Source organism: Nicotiana sylvestris, chromosome 8, assembly GCF_000393655.2.
Source record: "Nicotiana sylvestris chromosome 8, ASM39365v2, whole genome shotgun sequence".
Lineage (NCBI taxonomy): Eukaryota > Viridiplantae > Streptophyta > Magnoliopsida > Solanales > Solanaceae > Nicotiana > Nicotiana sylvestris.
Window position 1 is genome coordinate 147,152,321 of NC_091064.1, and position 12,278 is coordinate 147,164,598.

Genomic DNA, 12,278 nt, shown 5'->3' on the forward strand with positions numbered 1-12,278 from the left:
ACTCCTTAGTCTACAATAAGAGAAATGATACTATCGTTATCATTTAAGCGTCATAACTATTATGTATCGACCACAACCTATTTTACGATGAAACGGACAGAACCTCCCCTATATATATGACTTCACACAATTCAAAACAATCACCAAACATCCCAAACAACATCAATAATAAACATATTGAGACTCCCAAAATAGTCCACGCACGACCTAATCACTCCATACATACGACGACCACCGTAGTCGTGTCAAACGACCCGAAAATGGTACGAATAACTATCATCCCACAACCGTACATATATATGGTGTTTCTCCACACCCTTCCTCCTCCAAAACTCCACAAAACAGTAGTAAAATACACAGCCAACAGCAACGCAAAATAGTCCACAAAATAATAACATTACTACCAAGCCTTTCGATATATATTTCACAAGCTCTAGCTTCAATGGCTTAGCCGCAACTTGGATAAGCTTAAATACATATAGAGTAAGAGGTTAATTACCTTTATACAGAAATAACAACTCCAATTTGACCTTAAATTTCCATCTCCAATGCTGCCACAACAACAAAAAAGCGAAACTAGCGATCAATTAGTGTTTTTCGGCACTAGAATCACTTTAGAAGGCTTGAAATCAAATAGGATTGATATTAAGAACATGAGGGAGTATTTACAGAACATAAAACCTTTAAAAAAACCTCCCACACGATCTGTAACGACACAAAAATGAGCAACAACAAGAAGAACAAGAGACTTACTAGCGCCACGGAATTCTCGACACTTGATTTGTGTTGTTTGCCCTTTTTGGGTCTTGAATCTTGAGATAACCTTGAGAGGATGTTCCTAGGGTTCTAAGGTCTGAAAATATGAGAATAAATGACTTAAAACGGGCTGGAGGCATCCTATATAGGTCCAAATATCTTAAACCGCCTTAGTGGGCCCCATAGAGAGGTGCTTGGCGCAGTCTCGCGAAAATGCAAATATCTCTCTACTCCTAGATCGTATAGATGAACGGTTTAATGCGTTGGAAACTAGACTCATAGATCTTTAATTTGGTTCGTATATAACCCTGTAATACCTTGTAAATTAGGATAAAAGATTAGAAACATTTGACCCAATATTTAAGTAAAATTATGAACTTAAGTTGCGACAACTTTTGTCGACTTTTGTTTCATAACTCGTTTGACTTCAAGACTTATGATACGAATATTATATGATTAAAATACCTTAATACATGACCTCTTGAGTGTATTAAGAACCTCTAGATTTACCTGAAAATACGAGTTACAACATCCTTGATTCATTTAACTTCTATTACTTGTTAATCACCCTTATACACTCTTGTATCACTTAAGACCAACAGGATTGACTTCTTATCATCTAAAAGATAATTCCTTCTTGGATTTATGTTAACTAATATATGGCATGAACTAACACATGTGGATATGGGTTGTAACACCCTCCCCCCCTTAGGAACATTCGTCCTCGAATGTAAGGGTTCATGGGGAGTTTAAATCATCGTGGATTCCAATGGAAATTTCCGATCAATTTTCCCCTATAAAATGGTCACTAGCAAAACTTGCAAGCAATTAAGCCCAACATATGGCTTCACAAGGCTACACAAAGCATTATGCATATTTACATTATCTACATATCACCATTTTGTATTAAGGAGGAGTATTCTCAAATTATTGCTTACCTCATAGAGCCGTTTCACCTTCCAATGTATCCTGTCTTCCACCAGCATCCTTGTTATCTTCATTCTGGAATAGGTAAGGGTATTTAGACTTCATCTCCTCTTCTGCTTCCCATGTCATTTCTTCCATATTTTTGTTCCTCCACAATACTTTGACGGAAGCTACATCTTTTGTTCTCAGCTTGCGGACTTGTCGATCTAATATCGCCACTGGCACTTCTTCATATGATAGGTCCTCTGTAACTTGTACATCTTTGATAGGGACGACTCGAGAAGGGTCTCCAATACATTTCCTCAACATAGATACATGGAATACCGGGTGGACAAATTCCAATTCGGATGGCAATTCTAACTCATAAGCAACCTGTCCAATTCGTCGAAGAATTTTATACGGCCCGATATACCTTGGACTCAGCTTACCTTTCTTCCCAAAACGCATAATACCCTTCATTGGTGAGATCCTCAGGAAAACCCAATCACCAACCTCAAACTCTAGATCACGACGTCGGACATCAGAATAAGATTTTTGCCTGCTTTGTGCCATCCTCAATCGCTCCTGTATCACTTTCACCTTCTCAATAGCTTGGTGAATCAAATCTGGCCCATATAATTATGTTTCACCGACTTCGAACCATCCAACTGGTGATCTACATCTCCTCCCGTATAGTGCCTCGTATGGGTCCATTTTAATACTGGAATGGTAGCTATTATTGTAGGCGAATTCTATGAGTGGAAGATGGTCATCCCAATTCCCCTTAAAATCTAGAACACATGCTTGTAGCATATCTTCCAAGTGTCTGAATGGTACGTTCAGCCTGTCCGTCAGTCTGCAGATGAAATGCAGTGCTGAGATTCACTTGTGTGCCTAAACCCTTCTGAAAAGACCTCCAAAAGTTAGCTGTAAATTGAGCTCCTCGGTCTGATATAATAGATACCGGCACACCATGAAGCCTAACAATCTCCTTGATATACAACTTCGCATAATCTTCAGCCGTGTAAGTTGTCTTAACTGGCAGAAAATGGGCACATTTTGTAAGTCGATCAATTATCACCCAGATGGAGTCAAACTTATGATAAGAGCGAGGTAATCCAATAATGAAGTCCATATTAATCACCTCCCATTTCCAGGTCGGAATCTCTATATTCTGAAGCAATCCACCGGGTTTCTGATGTTCTATCTTTACTTGTTGACAATTGGGACACTGGGCTACAAATTCTGCAATAGACTTCTTCATGTTATCCCACCAATACTGCTCCTTGACATCATGATACATCTTTGTCGAGCCGGGATGGATGGAATATCGGGATTGATGAATCTCATTCATAATCTTCTCTCGCAACCCTGCCACATTAGGCACACATAATCGGCCCTGGTATCTCAGTGCCCCATCTCTTCCGATCTCAAAAGCCATACTTTTACACTGCTGAATGCTCTCTCTTAATCGTACTAAGATAGGATCTTCATATTGCCGTGCTTTTACCTCGGCTACCAAAGATGATTCTGATGTATTCTGTACAGTAACACCTCCGTCATCAGAGTCTAACAATCTGATTCTCATATTGGCTAGCTGATGAAGCTCTTTAGTCAACCCCCATCTACCTGCCTCAATATGTACTAAGCTTCCCATTGATTTACGGCTGAGAGCGTCTGCCACAACATTGGCTTTACCGGGATGATACAATATCTCGACGTCGTAGTCTTTCAATAATTCAAGCCACCTACGCTGCCTCAAATTCAACTCTTTCTGCTTGAAGATGTATTGTAAACTCTTGTGATCTGTGTAGATGTCAACATGGACGCCGTATAAGTAGTGCCGCCATATCTTCAAAGCATATATTACTGCAGCCAATTCCAAATCATGGGTTGGATAATTCTTTTCATGCTTCTTCAATTGTCTTGATGCATAAGCAATCACATTCCCACGCTGCATCAATACGCACCCCAAACCTATACCTGAGGCATCACAATATACCACATAACCTTCTGTTCCTTCAGGAAGAGTGAGCACTGGTGCAGATGTCAATCGATTCTTCAGCTCCTGAAAACTACGTTCACAAGTGTCAGACCACTGGAATTTGGTAGCTTTTTGTGTTAACTTAGTCAATGGTGATGATATAGAGGAAAATCCTTCTACAAACCGCCTATAATATCCTGCTAGCCCTAGGAAGCTGCGGACTTCTGATGGTGTTGTAGGTCTCGGCCAATTCTTTACTGCATCGATCTTCTGAGTGTCGACACTAATACCCTCATCAGATATCACATGGCCAAGGAATGCTACTGAGTTCAGCCAGAATTCACATTTGGAGAGCTTAGCATATAACTTACGATCCTGAAGCGTCTGTAATACTATCCGCAAGTGGCCCGCATGTTCCGCCTCCGAACGAGAATACACTAGAATGTCATCAATGAATACAATCACGAACACATCAAGATAGGGCCTAAATATAGTATTCATGAGATCCATAAAAGCTGCTGGGGCATTTGTTAGCCCGAACGACATCACCAAGAACTCAAAGTGCCCGTATCTTGTCCGGAAGGCCGTCTTTGGAATATCCTTCTCCTTAACCCTCACCTGATGATACCCTGAACGTAAATCAATCTTGGAGAAATACTTGGCACCCTGGAGTTGGTCAAACAGGTCATCAATTCTTGGAAGTGGATACTTGTTCTTTATAGTAAACTTATTCAACTATCAATAGTTGATACACATCCGTAACGACCCGTCTTTCTTCCGCACGAATAGGACCGGCGCACCCCATGGTGAATATTAGAGACGAACACTTACGACTCAACTCTAAGCACGATCTAGATTCAGGAAGAAGGTAACAACCCTAGATGTCATGTAGCTTCCTGATTATAAATGTGGTGCGCTACACTTCCATAATCAAGACTCTACTAGACACGGATCATATACAACCCCTAGGACAACCTGCTCTGATACCAAGTTTGTCACGACCCAAACTGAAGGGCCATGACTAGCACCCGACCATACTTGTCGAGCACCAACGTACATTTTATCTAACCTTCTTTATTATATTTTACGGTTGACGAGATCAATTTAAATGGTAAACATGGATCATGGACAACCAACAATAAAAACTGATGGCATGAACATATATAATATGGGATGACCAGACAATCAAGAAACTATATATAAGGTATGAGATACCACGCTACCATGAAAGACTATACAACAAAAACTAGCCGATAAGGCATACCAAACTATACATGAGTCGACACCTGTCTATGAGCCTCTAAAGGAACATAAGTGCTGCAACATAGCCGAAACAGGGCCCCGACATACCCATAATGTCTATAACAAAAATGCATACCAAGACCAAGGCAAGTCTGGAGAAGGGATCTCGCCAATCACCGCTGAACTAGATAGCCTACTGTGGTGGGGGAGCTGCACATGCCTGTCTATCAGGACCTGCAGCACGACATGCAGCGTCCACAAATAGAAGGACATCAGTATGAATAAAGTACTGAGTATGTAAGGCAGGGAACCATAAATATGATCAGTAATGTAAGCAAGGATAGAGAATATACAACCTGTAACATCTTAGTACCTCTGAGGTCTACTGACATAAAATGCATGATACATATGTATAAATACATAAACCTTTAAAACATTTGCCTTTGTGGGCATCATCATCATCATATCGTACCCGACCATAATAGGCTCGGTAAAAAATGTACCCGGCCATCATAAGGCTCGGTAGAATCGTACCCGACGACGTGGAGCTCGGTAAAACACAACTGATCAGTGGTTGCTAAATAGGTGTCGTACCCGGCCAACTATAGTGTGGCTCGGTAGAGTAAAATAGATACATATATATAATGCATGCTCGACTCATGGAATCACATTCTAAACCTTTAGGAGTGACGTAAGGTCGGTATCCTCTGTACACGTTATTAGGACTAACTCTTCACTATGAACCTTATAAGAATCAGGAAGTACCAACAACATTGATAACATAAAAATAAGAGAAGCAACATTAACATCAATCGTTCCATAAGAGGGAAAACAATGTAAGTACTGCTAGCTTCTAAGAGTAGAGCATCTTGGAAGCTCGTTCATTACATTATGTACAATTGGAGTCGTGCAAAAGAAGGAAAGGGATAGCCTCACATACCTTGTATATACTGCCCCAATCTCAAGCTATGCAATTGTCAAAACTCCTTAGTCTACAATAAGAGAAACGATACTATCGTTATCATTTAAGCGTCATAACTATTATGTATCGACCACAACCTATTTTATGATGAAACGGACAGCACCTCCCCTATATATATGACCTCACACCATTCAAAACAGTCACCAAACAGCCCAAACAACATCAATAATAAACATATTGAGCCTCCCAAAATAGTCCACACACAGCCTAATCACTCCATACATACGACGACCACCGTAGTCGTGTCAAACAACCTGGAAATGTTACGAATAACTATCAGCCCATAACCCTACATATATATGGTGTTTCTCCACACCCTTACTCCTCCAAAACTCCACAAAATAGTAGTAAAATATGCAACCCAACAGCAACGCAAAACAGTCCACAAAACAATAACATTACTACCAAGCCTTTCGATATATATTTCATAAGTTCAAGCTTCAATGGCTTAGCCGCAACTTAGATAATCTTAAATACATATAGATTAAGATGTTACTTACCTTTATACAGAAATAACAACTCCAATTTGACCTTAAATTTCCATGAAATATCCCTCCAATGCTGCCACAACAACAAAAAAGCAAAACTAGCGATCAATTAGTGTTTTTCGGCACTAGAATCACTTTAGAAGGCTTGAAATCACCTAGGATTGATATTAAGAACATGAGGGAGTATTTACAGAACATAAACCCTTTAAAACAACCTCCCACACGAGCTGGAATGACACAAAAATGAGCAACAACAAGAAGAACAAGAGACTTACTAGCGCCACGGAATTCCCGACACTTGATTTGTGTTGTTTGCCCTTTTTTGGGTCTTGAATCTTGAGAGAACCTTGAGAGGATGTTCCTAGGGTTCTAAGGTCTGAAAATAGTGAAAAGAAATGACTTAAAACGGGTTGGAGTCATCCTATATAGGTCCAAATATCTTAAACCGACTTAGTGGGCCCCATAGAGAGGTGCTTGGCGCAGTCTCGCAAAAATGCGAATATCTCTCTACTCTGAGATCGTATCGATGAACGGTTTAATGCGTTGGAAACTAAACTCATAGATATTTAATTTGGTTGGTAGATCACCCCGTAATTCCTTGTAAATTAGGATAAAAGATTAGAAACATTTGACCTAATGTTTAAGTAAAATTATGAACCTAAGTTGCGACAACTTTTGTCGACTTTTGTTTCATAACTCGTTTGACTTCAAGACTTATGATACGGATATTATATGATTAAAATACCTTAATACATGACCTCTTGAGTGTATTAAGAACCGCTAGATTTACCTGAAAATACGAGTTACAACATCCTTGATTCATTTAACTTCTAATACTTGTTAATCACCCTTATACACTCTTGTATCACTTAAGACCAATAGGATTGACTTCTTATCATCTCAAAGATAATTCCTTCTTGGATTTATGTTAACTAATATATGGAATGAACTAACACATGTGGATATGGGTTGTAACATTGTATCAGAACAATTTTTTCCTAGGGAGTCTACGAACCGTGTCTAGTAGAGTCTTGTTTATGGGTGTGTCGTGCACCACTTTTATAAGTAGGAGGCTACGGGGCATTTAGGACTGTCACTCTTTCTTCTTATTCTAGATCATGTGGTAGAGCTCAGTTGTATGAACTAAATTTCCTAAACACGACGATGCCTACATCCAGAAAGACGGTGTGTAAGAGATATAGCTGTGGAATGATTGAGTTAGAAAAACTCGATTTTTGCATCATGCTTATGATGGATAAATATGAAGTATTGAGCAGACCATGTGTATACTAAGATGTGTAAGCTTCTCGGTAAGGATCCATAAGGCATGAATGCCTATCCACTTTTACGATAAAAAAGGAAAAAGAGAATTGGAAAGTACCCATAAGTTCCAGCAAGTAACAGAAGCAAGGTGAAAAGGGGTACGAGGTACCCAGTTAATGAAGATTATCGGTATTTTCAACTTAGGCAGAGAGATATAAGCATTTTGAGTTACCTTCAATAGTAACAGAGGTATGTACAATTAGTCACCCTCATTCCAGTTATGCCCTATGGGGGTTAACAGAAGTAATATAAGAGGAGGACGGGATATCAGGATCCGTATAGGGTTAGACTAACCCAAAATGATGGATGGATTGTTTGCATCAGTTGACATTCCGAAGAATATTGCAAATGTGCTAATATATCTCCTTGGGGGACACCCAGATGGTGCATTATAAATTAGTATAGCTAGATATGAGTACTACAAAGATAGGAATTGGAAACCTTGAAGGGATAAATATTACCTTAGTGTGGCTCCCGTCCCTAGTAGAGGGAGAATGTTAGGTAGTTCAAAGAGCCAGTAGATGGAGTAAGGGGAGGTAAAAGCGAAATAATGTCTTGTTAAAGTTTTCAGAATAAAGTGATAGATAGAAATATTAGCAGGGAGGTATGAAAAGGGATAATAAAGCATTATGAGTGAGATGTAATATATGGATGACAACGGTAGATCAAAAATATGAAGTCAGGTGAAGGAAGAGACAAGAGGTCATAGGCCTTAAGACAACAAAAGAGTATAGGCCATACAATCACATCCTCATTTTGAGAAATAAGTTCGCAAATCTAACGTGATTAACAGAAGGAAAAGTTAGACCCCAGAGTAATAGAAACCAGTATGGATTGGTGAACAAGATAAACTAAACATGAATTAGTGACTAAGTAATTTGATAATAGTCGGCATTATGAGAATTTCATATTTCATTCCGGTGATAGTAGAATGGATAACAGAAGAATATTCATGAGAAATTTAGAGAATGTTCATTCAGGAAGATGCTTTCCTAAAGCAAGCAATATGAGCAAAGTTAAGCTTAAGGGACTGTATGTACTAGTTACATTAAGTGTTACCCTCGCGAGTAAGGAATTTTGTTATCCTTGGTACAGAAGGATTATCACAAGGAGAGTAAGGGTCATTGACAATGTGAAAAGACACCAGAGATGAAAAGGTAAAACATCTATACGTAGATCATCATAGCACTAAATCTTAGTGTTCCCCTAAAGGGGGGAATATAGAGTGATGTGGCATTAAGACAAAATTAAGTTTTTCTAGTAACTATGGAATGGTAAAGGAAGAGTGCGATAAAAATAACAAAGGAATGAGATTGCACTTATCCGAATCCAACAGATATGCTATGATTCTAGAACAATATGTAAGCACGACGTTAGAAAAAGGAAGTAAGGGTTCCTGCCCGGAATGTTATTGATAAATAAGGAGCCAGTGCAAGAGGTAAGTTAGACAAAGGAAATAACCCAAGAGAGATTATGCGGAATATGGATATGAGAATGGTCTGACGAGTAGTTAGTAGTTGATTTAGGAAGAGCCTAGTCATGACTAGATAAGAAGTTACAGACAAATCAACAGATCATGCAAGATAGATGTAGTAAACCCCAACATAGAGAATTCAACCTCGCAGTAATGTCATTATAATACTTAAGATATATTCAAATAAGAGTCGGGGTAGTTAAGGGTACCGTATGAGTGTTACAGGGATAAAAGAAAGTGCCACTGGGAAGACAGTCAAAATGTTAATTCAGAATCAACCCTAGAAGCACAAAAACACGGAGGTAAGAAATTACGGATGATTATAGGCAGGAAGGACATCAAAAGGTCCGTAATAAGCTCACAGCTTTACGAGAGTCAAGGGTTCTCCCTAAGTACTACAACGAAAGACTAGCTGAGAAAATAAGGAAGAAGACTTCAACCTAAGCAGAATGACCTAAAGAGGAAATGGTCGTGTAATAACAGTCTCACAACAACATTGTAAGCACTCCAAAGGAAAGTGTCACCTACGGTGGATAATGAATGAGAAGTAAAATTAAAAGTAATATTGGAGATATATGAGTTGCACGAAAACTCTAGCATGCGTGGGAAGTAAGATAATCTAAGTATGCACGCAACAAGGGGGCAGAAAGACCAGAAAAAGTAATAGCTTACGTTAAAGAAAGCTAAGAAGGAACGAAAGGAATTAGTCAATCAATGATCCCGAGTTAGTTACGTTATGAATGCACTTAAGAGTTTGGAGTTTTACACATGCAGTATATACAGCCGTAGAAGATTCTGGTATACATTAAGAGAAAGAATTAAGCCCAGATCATAGACGAAGGATTGAATTGTTAAGGATTGTATCATGAATATTCCTCAGCGCCATGAAAGGCTAGATAGAATAACTAATACCATGAACCACAAATCGGGAGATAACTTAAGCCGACATAAAGGTCAATCAGAAAAAGGAGGAAACTAAAGAGTTACATCAACAAAGTAAATTAGGAATCTGATTATTAGCCCCAGAAGTTATAAGAATCATGTTTGAGAACATAGCACAATCACTCTTAATATTAAAGGTGCAAGTGAGATAGCACAACAACTATATTCAATAACGGCTCTACGATAAAGCCAGTTAGAAGAAGTACCAGCCTCATAAGAAGTCAGTATGGAGCTCTCACCGGATTGTATAGATACCAGAGGTGCAAGTATTATAATAGAGCATCAAATGGTGGATGTGATTTATACCTCTATGCGAGGGAGGTTAAGAAAGAAAAGTAGAAGAATGTAAGCTAAAATTTTAAAGTAAGTAAGATAAAGGTGAACAACACACGAAATACTCAAGTATAGAAGGATGAAAGTGGTCCATACTTTAGGTAAAAGACTAGAAGCGCTAGGATTCAGTATCTATGGATGATAGCAGCGTCACTAGTAGCATACCTTCTGGCCTATGGTTTCTAAGTACCGAAAGGTCTAATTAGAGAGTGAAAGAAGAGTTAGAGATGTTGTGATGTCTCGATGTTCTTGAAAAGCATAAGGAAATCGGTCGCAAGCTAAAGTATGATAGAACGACAAGGTTTTAGAAACACATGAGTAAGGATAAGAAAAGGGCAAGTGAGAAGGTGACGAAAATAGATAAGTCCTCGGGATTAAGCCTGTGAAAACAAAGGAGCTGATGGTTTCTTTAAGTTATAGAAAGCTTAATATAGCCTAAATGAACTCAAAGGAGTCTAAGACTAGTAGCATGTAGAAGAAATGGAATTATGCCTTGGTAGGAGAATGAGGGTATATTTGTGATAAATAAAGGATGACGTTTCGGCATTCGCTTGAGTAATGATTTGAAAAGAAAAATAAATAAAAGGGGGAAAAGGATTTCATGAATTGTAAGAGACGAAAATACCCATATAAGGTGAGTCACATTGGGATGTTATAAAGTACAGTTATGAAAGTATAGTATCACCCCTAGGTGGATCAATCTAATTACTCCAGATGTCCCTGATGAGATGCGAACCCTAGTGGCGGTGTTACATAAATGATAAAGTTATCAATGGTAGATGATGAATCAACATTAAGGTGAATCAAAAATAGATGGATAAAAGTTCAATAATATGAGATGAGATTAGACAATCAGTCTTAAGGATAAGCAACGAGAGTAACTTGGAGTTAGTTTCAGATCTCAGTAACAATAAATTGAAGTAAGAATTATGGTATAGTATGACTACGTAGATGCAGTAAAGTCATACGAATTGATAACCAGATCTATGAAATAAGATATGGCCATATTCGCCGACCGAAGAACTTCAGTACACCTATAGATGCCCAGAGAGGCATCCTATTAAGCCTTGTATATGTTTACAAAGTAAGGCCTAGAGATTGCCTAAAAGCTGGAGGAGAAAGGAGAGAAGAGTCGCATAGCCACACTTACAAGGTCAGTATCGTAGAGGTTGCATGATAGAAGGTAGCAACAGTTACGAGATTGGAAAGAATTTGATCACAAGTCATGACATTGGAAAGAGACCTAAAGGGGGCAATGCCCTGGCCTTTGGATTTATTCTCAGAACAACTGCCTAAATGGTAAGGAGAATATTAAGGTATTGACAAGAGCTATAAGTTATGAAACGATAAGAGCATTAGTCAACATTCGAGGACGAATGTTCCAAAGGGGGGAATAATGTTACGCCCCGCAATATTGCAACGATATTACGTCCTGTAATATTATATTACGATGATGTTACATCCTGCAGTATTATATTACAATGATGTTACGCCTTGCAGTATTACATTATGATGATGATACGCTTCGCTGTATTAAATTACGACGATGTTGCACCTTGTAGTATTGTACGTTGAATTTGTCTCAATCCAAGGTAAAGATTATTTGGATATTATAAGGATTATGCTATTTCAAACAAGTGATGAGTAAATTCATGAAAGTAAGAGGGGAAGAAAGTGAAGGAAAATGAATTTTTGTCCAAGTTTGGCATGTTGGGATAAAATACGGGCCGAGCAATAATACCCGATATTTATGGACTAGTGTCATACAAGGTACCACATGACCAAGATAGTAAGGTGTATAAGGTATGTGAGAAATGAGTAGTATTTTAAGTAATTTGAGACAATTCT